At 32.2% G+C, this 8,180-nt stretch overlaps 1 long non-coding RNA gene across 1 annotated transcript; it reads left to right on the top strand.

The window, feature by feature from the left end:
- The first annotated feature begins 3,010 nt into the window (after window positions 1–3,010).
- Window positions 3,011–7,662, top strand: LOC124898827. Its single transcript, XR_007055614.1, has 2 exons — window positions 3,011–4,049; window positions 7,478–7,662. It is a non-coding gene; the product is annotated as an uncharacterized LOC124898827 (long non-coding RNA).
- The last annotated feature ends 518 nt before the right edge of the window (window positions 7,663–8,180 follow it).

The following is an 8,180-nucleotide window of genomic DNA, read 5'->3' as shown; positions in this document are numbered from 1 at the left end:
GATGGATGGATGGATGGATGGATGGATGGATGGATGGATGGATGGATGGATGGATGGATGGATGGATGGATGGATGGATGGATGGATGGATGGATGGATGGATGGATAGATAGATAGATAGATGGATAGATGGATAGATAGCGGACAGATAGACAGATGGATAGACAGACGGATAGACAGACGGAGAGACAGACGGACAGACAGACAGACAGACAGACGGACAGACAGACAGACAGACAGACAAACAGACAGAGAGACAGACAGACAGACAGACAATTATATAGACAGATAGACAGATAGACAGGTAGACAGATAGACAGATAGATAGATAGATAGATAATCTATAAGTCATAATATTTAAGATAGGATAGTATGTGGCATTACCTATGAGTTGAAAACCTATAGGTCATCATAAGATTCAACAACATCCTAACAAGATAGTGCGCGAGGTTGACCTAAAATGGACAGTTCAAGAGTTATCCATAAGTTGAGATTACCAAATTGGTAGGTCCAAGGATTCTCTATAAGTTGTATTATATCCAAGATTGATTATGCGCAGGATTACCCGAGACTAATAATTTGATATATATCTATAAGTCATATTATATCCAAGGTCGGATGACGTGCAGGAGTACCCGAGAGTTAGTGATTCGAGGGATATCTATAAGTCGTCTCTTATCCAAGGTCAGATAATGTGCAGGATTACCAAACGCTAACATCCTAAAGGATATCTATAAGTTGTCTCTTATTCAATATCAAATGATGCCCAAGATTATCCAAAAACTGACAATTCGAGGGATATCTATAAGTCATATCGATACGAAAGATGCTCAAGACTAAACTGAGGTAACATGAAGCATTATAGGTGACTAAAAAGGTTGCCACATCAGTATAGGATTATTCAGTTGCAGGTACCATTCCATACAAAGTGGCATCGACGCCAAAGAAGGCCACCGCACTTTGAAGAAATTTTTTTATCATCAAAATAGTTATTTTATCTAATGACCAAGAGGGTTGTTGTGTCTGTTATCTCAAAAATTGCCTTCCTCCAAATAGGTGCATAAGAGGATGACAACTTTTTTGAATAGTAACTAAAGCGGAGATATGGTGAAAAACTATAAACCCCTTAGTGAATTATTTGATCGCTAATAATTTTGTTTGAGATATTGTCGTGATCATCCGAAAGGTTGAAAATCTCAAACTAAAATCACAGGTGTGGATAACTCCAAAAAGGACGCAACACAACGTAGAACTTTTTCTTAGCAGCAAACTGAGACATAGTCCGTACAGAAATATCAAACTCTTTGGACACGAGCTAAAAGACAACTTCCACCACCGTCAAATCACATCCCTATCAAAAGGCATATGGGTGTTTGGGATTTTTGTTTTAGTTTCACTTTGGAGTAATTTTAAACTCACGTTGGAAGTAACTTTTCTTTTTCTTTAAATTCGAGTGATGTACACCTTGAGCTTTGGAATTATGATCATGTACCTCATATTTACATGTGTGAGGGCCCCATATTTTGCAATTAAGATAATTGCAAGTCTTTTGTTCCTATCTCAAATTGTCTGTCGCTCATCCTGAACCAAAGGTCATCTTAGCACAAAAGACTACCTTTTCCACTATCGAGTAAAACTATACGCAGTCTGATTCCTTGAGTCTCGGGATATGTAGGTTGAGCTATATGTGGAAAACTCGACTGCATTCCAACCTTCCCTCATCCTTTTATTCCCCATATTTCAGGTTCACCAAAATTTGAAATCAAGATAGCTTGTGAATTCTTTGTAAATTATGATTAAAAAACAAACTTTATGAACTACAAGTGGGTTGAATTCTCATGAAATCTGAGATATGTAGGAAAATTGATGCCGAGGTCCGGATATGATTTCTAAAAATTTATGCAAAAACCAACCTCTTTCGAGAAATGAGTTAATGGTCGGACCAAAATTAGAAACGTCAAACTCCCTTTATATAGGGTTACTTGCATTCACCCTATCCAAAGGGAGGGAGCAGTTGTTGACACCGAATTTTTGTCCTCCACGACTATGTTTAATTCTGAATTTTTTTGTTTTAAATAAAATTATAATACTTATTTTATCCGAATAAAATTTTTTCAGAATATTTATCTACGTAATTTTGTCACTTTAAGTAGAGATTATATATTTTTCTTATATACAAAACCATTAAATTTTATTGCTTAAATAATACTTCATGAAAAATCATATTTAAATCAAGGGTTATCTTGAAAATTAATTCAAATGACCAAAGTATTGATTTAAATATAATTTATTCTCAAAAATAATTTATTTGAAAAATATGTGTTTGATTTTATCAAATCAAAAAAACTCAAAATTAAATTGGGTATTAATTCATTTTGAATTACGATTTAATTTAGTCAATTTATTGGATTGGTCGTGATTGAAATTAAATTAGCCACAATTGCAGTGTAATTGACCAAATTGATTTTCAGATTTGGCTAAAATTTAAATAAAATTGATGAAATAGTCTTCTATGGATTATTTAATAAATGCTCGTTCCTAATTTCTATCAGTCCATTATTTTAAGTAATTTACCCACCCAGGCCCATATGTTTTCAATAGCAAACCAGCAGCCCAAATCCATCCCATTCCTTTTGAAATTTCCTAGCCCCCAAGCCTAAAATTACAGCCTTCCACCGCCCCAGCCCAACCCCCACACACCGACCCTGCCCAATCGTTTTTACTATTCCTCCCTCAAGCAAACAACACCACAACTATATGATCCCTAATCCAACCAAAACAACGACCCAATGCTCTTAATAGCCTGTTTGGACAGTGGTTTGCGATGGTATGGTATGATATAGTTACCATGGGAATCATGTTTGTTTCCATGGTTTTCTAAAATAGTGGTATGGTATGTTACTATTCCATGGTTTGATAACCATGGAATGAGGCAATTTCTTAAACCACCAATTTGGTGGTGTGGCATGGTTCTCCCTTTTTTTTTCCAACTTTTCCCTTATATAATTTTATTAAAACCCATTATACCCTTTTACTTCTCTTAACCTTATATACTCTCTTCTTCAACTTAACTCTCTTCTTCACTACAGCATCCATCTCCGGCACCACCCTAGCATTTAACATAGTAGTATCCTCAGAAGAAATAAGAGACGCTGCTTTTAGGGTTTTTTCATTTTCGAGGTTAGAATTTTTGGGTAGAATAGAAATAGGTATAGGTATTTTGCAAGGCAGACCACGATGGGGACGGTGGAAAGTGGAATAAGGAGGTGGGTCGATGAGCTCAACGTAGCTGACAGAGAAAACGACGTAATCAATACCCTCATTGAAAATTTATAACAAGTAGGGGTATTTTAGTAAAATTACCCATTAACATACAATAACATACCATCAATCCAAACAAAAAAACTATTATTAAGCCACAGTGAACAACACAGTCCATCCAAACATGGTACAAACCATACTGTACCATACCATACCATATTGTACCATAAATTATGAAACCATGGCAAACCACCATCCAAACAGGCTGTAAACCTCCCCTAATCGCTAATCCATTGTGTTACCCATCACCTCATCCCGAAAATCTGTCGTATTCCACGCACAACCAACACCTCTTATCTCTAAAATTTTAGAGACCTCGAGCTTCGATTGCTGACTTTGGCTTAGAGGAATTCTTTGTTTCTTGCCAAAATCCAATCCAAGTCAGGAGCCATAAATTTGGATTCGGCTTTTGAGGGATATGTTTTCTTTCATCTTTCTCAATTAATCTCTCATCCCCGCTCAAACGGTTATATTTTGAATTCAAACCAATATTTTATGCTATAAAATACATGGGGTTAAAGGCCAATTTTTCATAGGGGGAGAGCACTTTTTTCTTGGGGAAAACTTGAGAGTTCTGGAGGTGCGCACCTCTACCCTTTATAACCAAGAAATTTTCAGAGTAGTCTGAAAAATCATTCAAATCGATTGGAATTTGAGTGCGAATTGAAATTGTAGTGGAAGTTGTTCCGACAAAGTTTTTGAAGTCCCAATTGGTTGTCCCTAAAAAGGTAACAAATAACCATCTTAAAGTTTTGTTTTATGTTTACATTTTCTTCTTTATTTAAAACTTTTATGTTGCCATGTTCTGTTGTTTTCTGAAGATGTGGTAAAAAAAAAAATAACTTTCTTCATGATTTTGCTCTTGTTTTTCAAAGGGGGCTGATTTTGCTTACTTTCTTTATCTTGGGTGGTCTTGCAATTTAGTTCTTAATCTGTCTTGTATAGAGAGAGGGACCTGTGAATTCTCTAATGCACTACATTTTGTTGTGTTGAAATGGAAAGGTCAATTAGGCGAGGTTCAGGGCATTGGTTTTATCTCTGTGTCAATCTAGGAGTTTTTTTCTCTATGTGAATAATGGCCATATGCGTTCTTGAACATTTCATAAACATTGTAGCCTATGAAGGCCTTAATTTCCTAAACAAAAGTATCATGAACCTAGATAGAGTAAAATGATTTCCATGAAAAATAGAATTATGTCACATGTTGGCTACTTGAAATTCTTTAAGGTTGTTCCCTTTTGCTTTTAAGAAAATGCATTTTTTTCTGAAATAGGTCGTTGGACATTCTTTTGATTTCAGCCATATAAAGATGTCGCTTTGATCTTGCTCTCACGGATGGGGGAAACAATTTTTTTATTTCTCCTAGATTCTGTTTCACGCTAATTTCATATCACATATGTTCGGGATAACCTATAACTTCAAACTTGAAATAATGTTTTCAGACTGCTTCTAACTTTTATCTACTCAATCCGGATATTATTTGTAAGCTTGTTCAACATGCCTTTGAGTATGGTTTTTTAAAAAAAAAAAAAAAAAAAAAAATTAAAGTCGTGCATTCCTTCATATATTTCTCATAAATTTGGTTCAAAAAATGTCACCTTGGCTGAATTATTTTGTTGAAAATCTAGGATAAAGCCGTGTCATCAACTCCGGAAGTTTCCACCTACGCGTATAATTTCTTAAGAACTAGTTGTGATAAGAAAATGTGCAATCACAATTTGAGTTGTTTTTTTTTTTTAATTATTGCCCAGTACATTCCTTATTTTGTTTTCTTTTGTTTTGCCTTCAATTATTCCTTTAATTTATCCTTAGATTAAGGAAATCTTATGAAGAAATTAAATTTTAACTCATCTATATATATATTTATTATAAAAGAAGATATATATATAAAAAAAAAAAATTATCTATTTTCTCTTTTTTTTAGGGGATATTTCCTTCAATTTTTATAGAGGCGATGACGCTTTAAGTCCTTGAGTTATTACTTTATTTCAATGTGGAGAATGTATTTTGATCCATGATTAACAGATTTCATCAAATTAAACGAAATAATAACAATTAACAAGGCACTTTGAATATAGAACATACAATTTTGTATTTGTATATTAGTGTTTGAACAATAAATAGCTAATTGAAGGTTAATTTACAAATAGTTATAATTTTATTTAATTTGATGATATTTGTTAGTCAAGCGTCAAAAAAGCACTCATTATTTAATTGAAAGTTGAAAGTACTTAATCTACGCTCTCTCTCTTATAATTTTTTTTTAAAAAAAAAAGGTTTTAATTAAATATTAAACATGAAAGAGAAGGTTAGTATCGTTTAAAAAAGAGAAAATAGTCAAAAGCGTCCTCAACCTTTACCCCAAAACTCAACTACACACTTATACTTTGCGGGGGTCCTATGACCCCCTAAACTATTTTAAAGTGGAATTATTACCCCTGAACACTGACATGGCAAGAGAGAATGAATTTTTTTATTAAAAATTTATTTTTAATATTTTTTATACAAATAATTTTAATTATTACTTTTTCTTGTTCATTTTCTCATATCTTCTTCTTCTCTTTTTTAGAACGAAAATTCAAGAACTCATTAATGGAGTTTCTCATCTTCCTCATCTCCAATTTCATTTTCTCATCTTTCTTGAATAAATTAATGGCGAAGATTCATTAATGGTGTTTTTTGATAATTTGAAAAATGTTATTACCGAAAACAAGAAACACTTGAACTAAGGAAACAAGAAGATTTCTCCGATTAATGAATTCTTGAATGATGAAGATGAGGAACTTCGATTCAAAAATCTTGAAAATATTCAGGAATTTTGATTCTCTCTTTTTGCTCAAGATCCGCCATTAATAGCGAGCTCAAACATTTAAATTTTCACAATGCCATATATAATTTTCAACCCATTTTTTCAATTTTTTCTATTTTTGTTCAAGATCCTCCATTAATGGCGAGCTCAAAACTTTGAATTTCCACAATGTCATATATAATTCCAACATAACCCACAATGCCATATATAATTTCCAAAAAAGAATTCAGAACTCTTATAGGTACATACTTTGGTATCTATGACTTTGTAAATCATGACACAAAGCCTAGAAGATAAAATTCTTGCCTTCAACACTACTAAAAGTTAAAACACAAAATGTCATAACTCAAAGCTCCAAAAATCCATTTTGGAAAGTGCTAAGAATTTCCCACTTTCCATTTTCTCACCTAACAAAAATCATTTGTAGCCTTTATGGGGTTGTGTTTCTCAAGCTGATAATTCAGCTCCGGTAACAGAATCGGGGATTGGAAAGTCATTTTCATCAATTTTGAAAGATACTCAACGACTCTTTGGAATTGGGCTACGTAAAAAGGCTGTTTTTGGGTTGAAAAATATTGATGTCTATGCTTATGGTACCACATTGTCACTACAATTTACTTAATTGTTTTGGTCTATATCCATTTTTTGTTGTAATTTTTTCTTCGTTGTAGCTGAGATTTTTTTTTTTTATAATCGTTGTGTGGAGCAAAATGGGTTGAAGAAAAAGATGAAATTGGATTGAAGAAGAAAATGGAGCAAAATGGGAAATAGAGAAGAAGAAAGGAAATAATAAAGTTACATAATTAATTTTTTTAGAGTAAAAAAAAAAAAAATGGCGTGGCAGCACGTGCATAACACCACATCCAAATGACTGGTTGTCATTTTTCAGACGATGTAATAATTCCACTTTAAAATAGTTCAGGTGGTAGTAATTTCACTTTAAAATGGTTCAGGGGGTCATAGAACCCCCGCAAAATATAAGTATGTAGTTGGAATTTGGGATAAAGGTTGGGGGACTTTTGACCATTTTCTATTTAAAAAAAAAAATTCTGAAACATTATCATTTTAATCTTACCTTTTTATTACACATTAATTACCTTTTTCAAATTCTAAAATAGAATTAAAACGTTGTCATTTTTCTCTTGCCTTCTTTGATCAAACGTTTTATTGACACTACTTTCCTCCTCTACCTTCTTTTAAGTTTCATTTTATTTACTCATTAAATATTTATATATTTTCTCCCCTTACTTTCCTCACGCGACTCTCTTTTTTAATCCCCAATTATCATTGTTCACCCACATGATTTTTTTATCAACTTCATCTTTTATGTTACACATGATTTTTCAGGTTCGGAATTGCTCAGTATACCAATTGAATATTGACCATATGAGGATGGTCATAGTGAAAAAACTTCTTATATGTTTTCTCTCCAAAGAGAATTAGTAGTTCCTATAAATAGAAATATTGTGAGAACTACATCACGCAACGTCTGTATTCTAAGTATATTCGAATAAAGATTATGTATTTTCTAAGTTATTCTTGATTATGTATGAATTACATTGCACACGTGTAAAGAATTATTAAGATTAATAAAATTTTCTTTAATTTATATTATTACTAAAAAGTATAACAAAGATTTTATTGGATAAAATTAGCTAAAAATTTTCGAAAGAAAAAAAAAACTTAATAATTTTCTGGTGGTAACAACATCACAATTTTATTAATATAGACGGAATCACAAGTTTTATAATACATAATTTTTCTTTATTAGTAACATTTATTTCTTTTATCAAAAAAAAAAAAATGTTTGTTATAAAATGATTAAGCATACATTGTCATTGTTGTAATCACATTATCCTTTCTTTTTTTCCATTCAAATTACGATTTCTTTAAATTGATTAAAGATTTTTTAAGAATTTATTAATTTATTTTTAAGACCGCATAAAGCACGAATATATTTACTAGTTCACAAATAAGATAGGAAGTTCAAATAGTTATTGTGTTGTGCGCTACCATGGTTCCCAAAAATGATGTATTTCAAGTTTTGAAT

Source organism: Capsicum annuum, chromosome 5, assembly GCF_002878395.1.
Source record: "Capsicum annuum cultivar UCD-10X-F1 chromosome 5, UCD10Xv1.1, whole genome shotgun sequence".
NCBI classification, from domain to species: Eukaryota; Viridiplantae; Streptophyta; class Magnoliopsida; order Solanales; family Solanaceae; genus Capsicum; species Capsicum annuum.
This window is presented reverse-complemented; position numbering and strand designations above follow the sequence as displayed.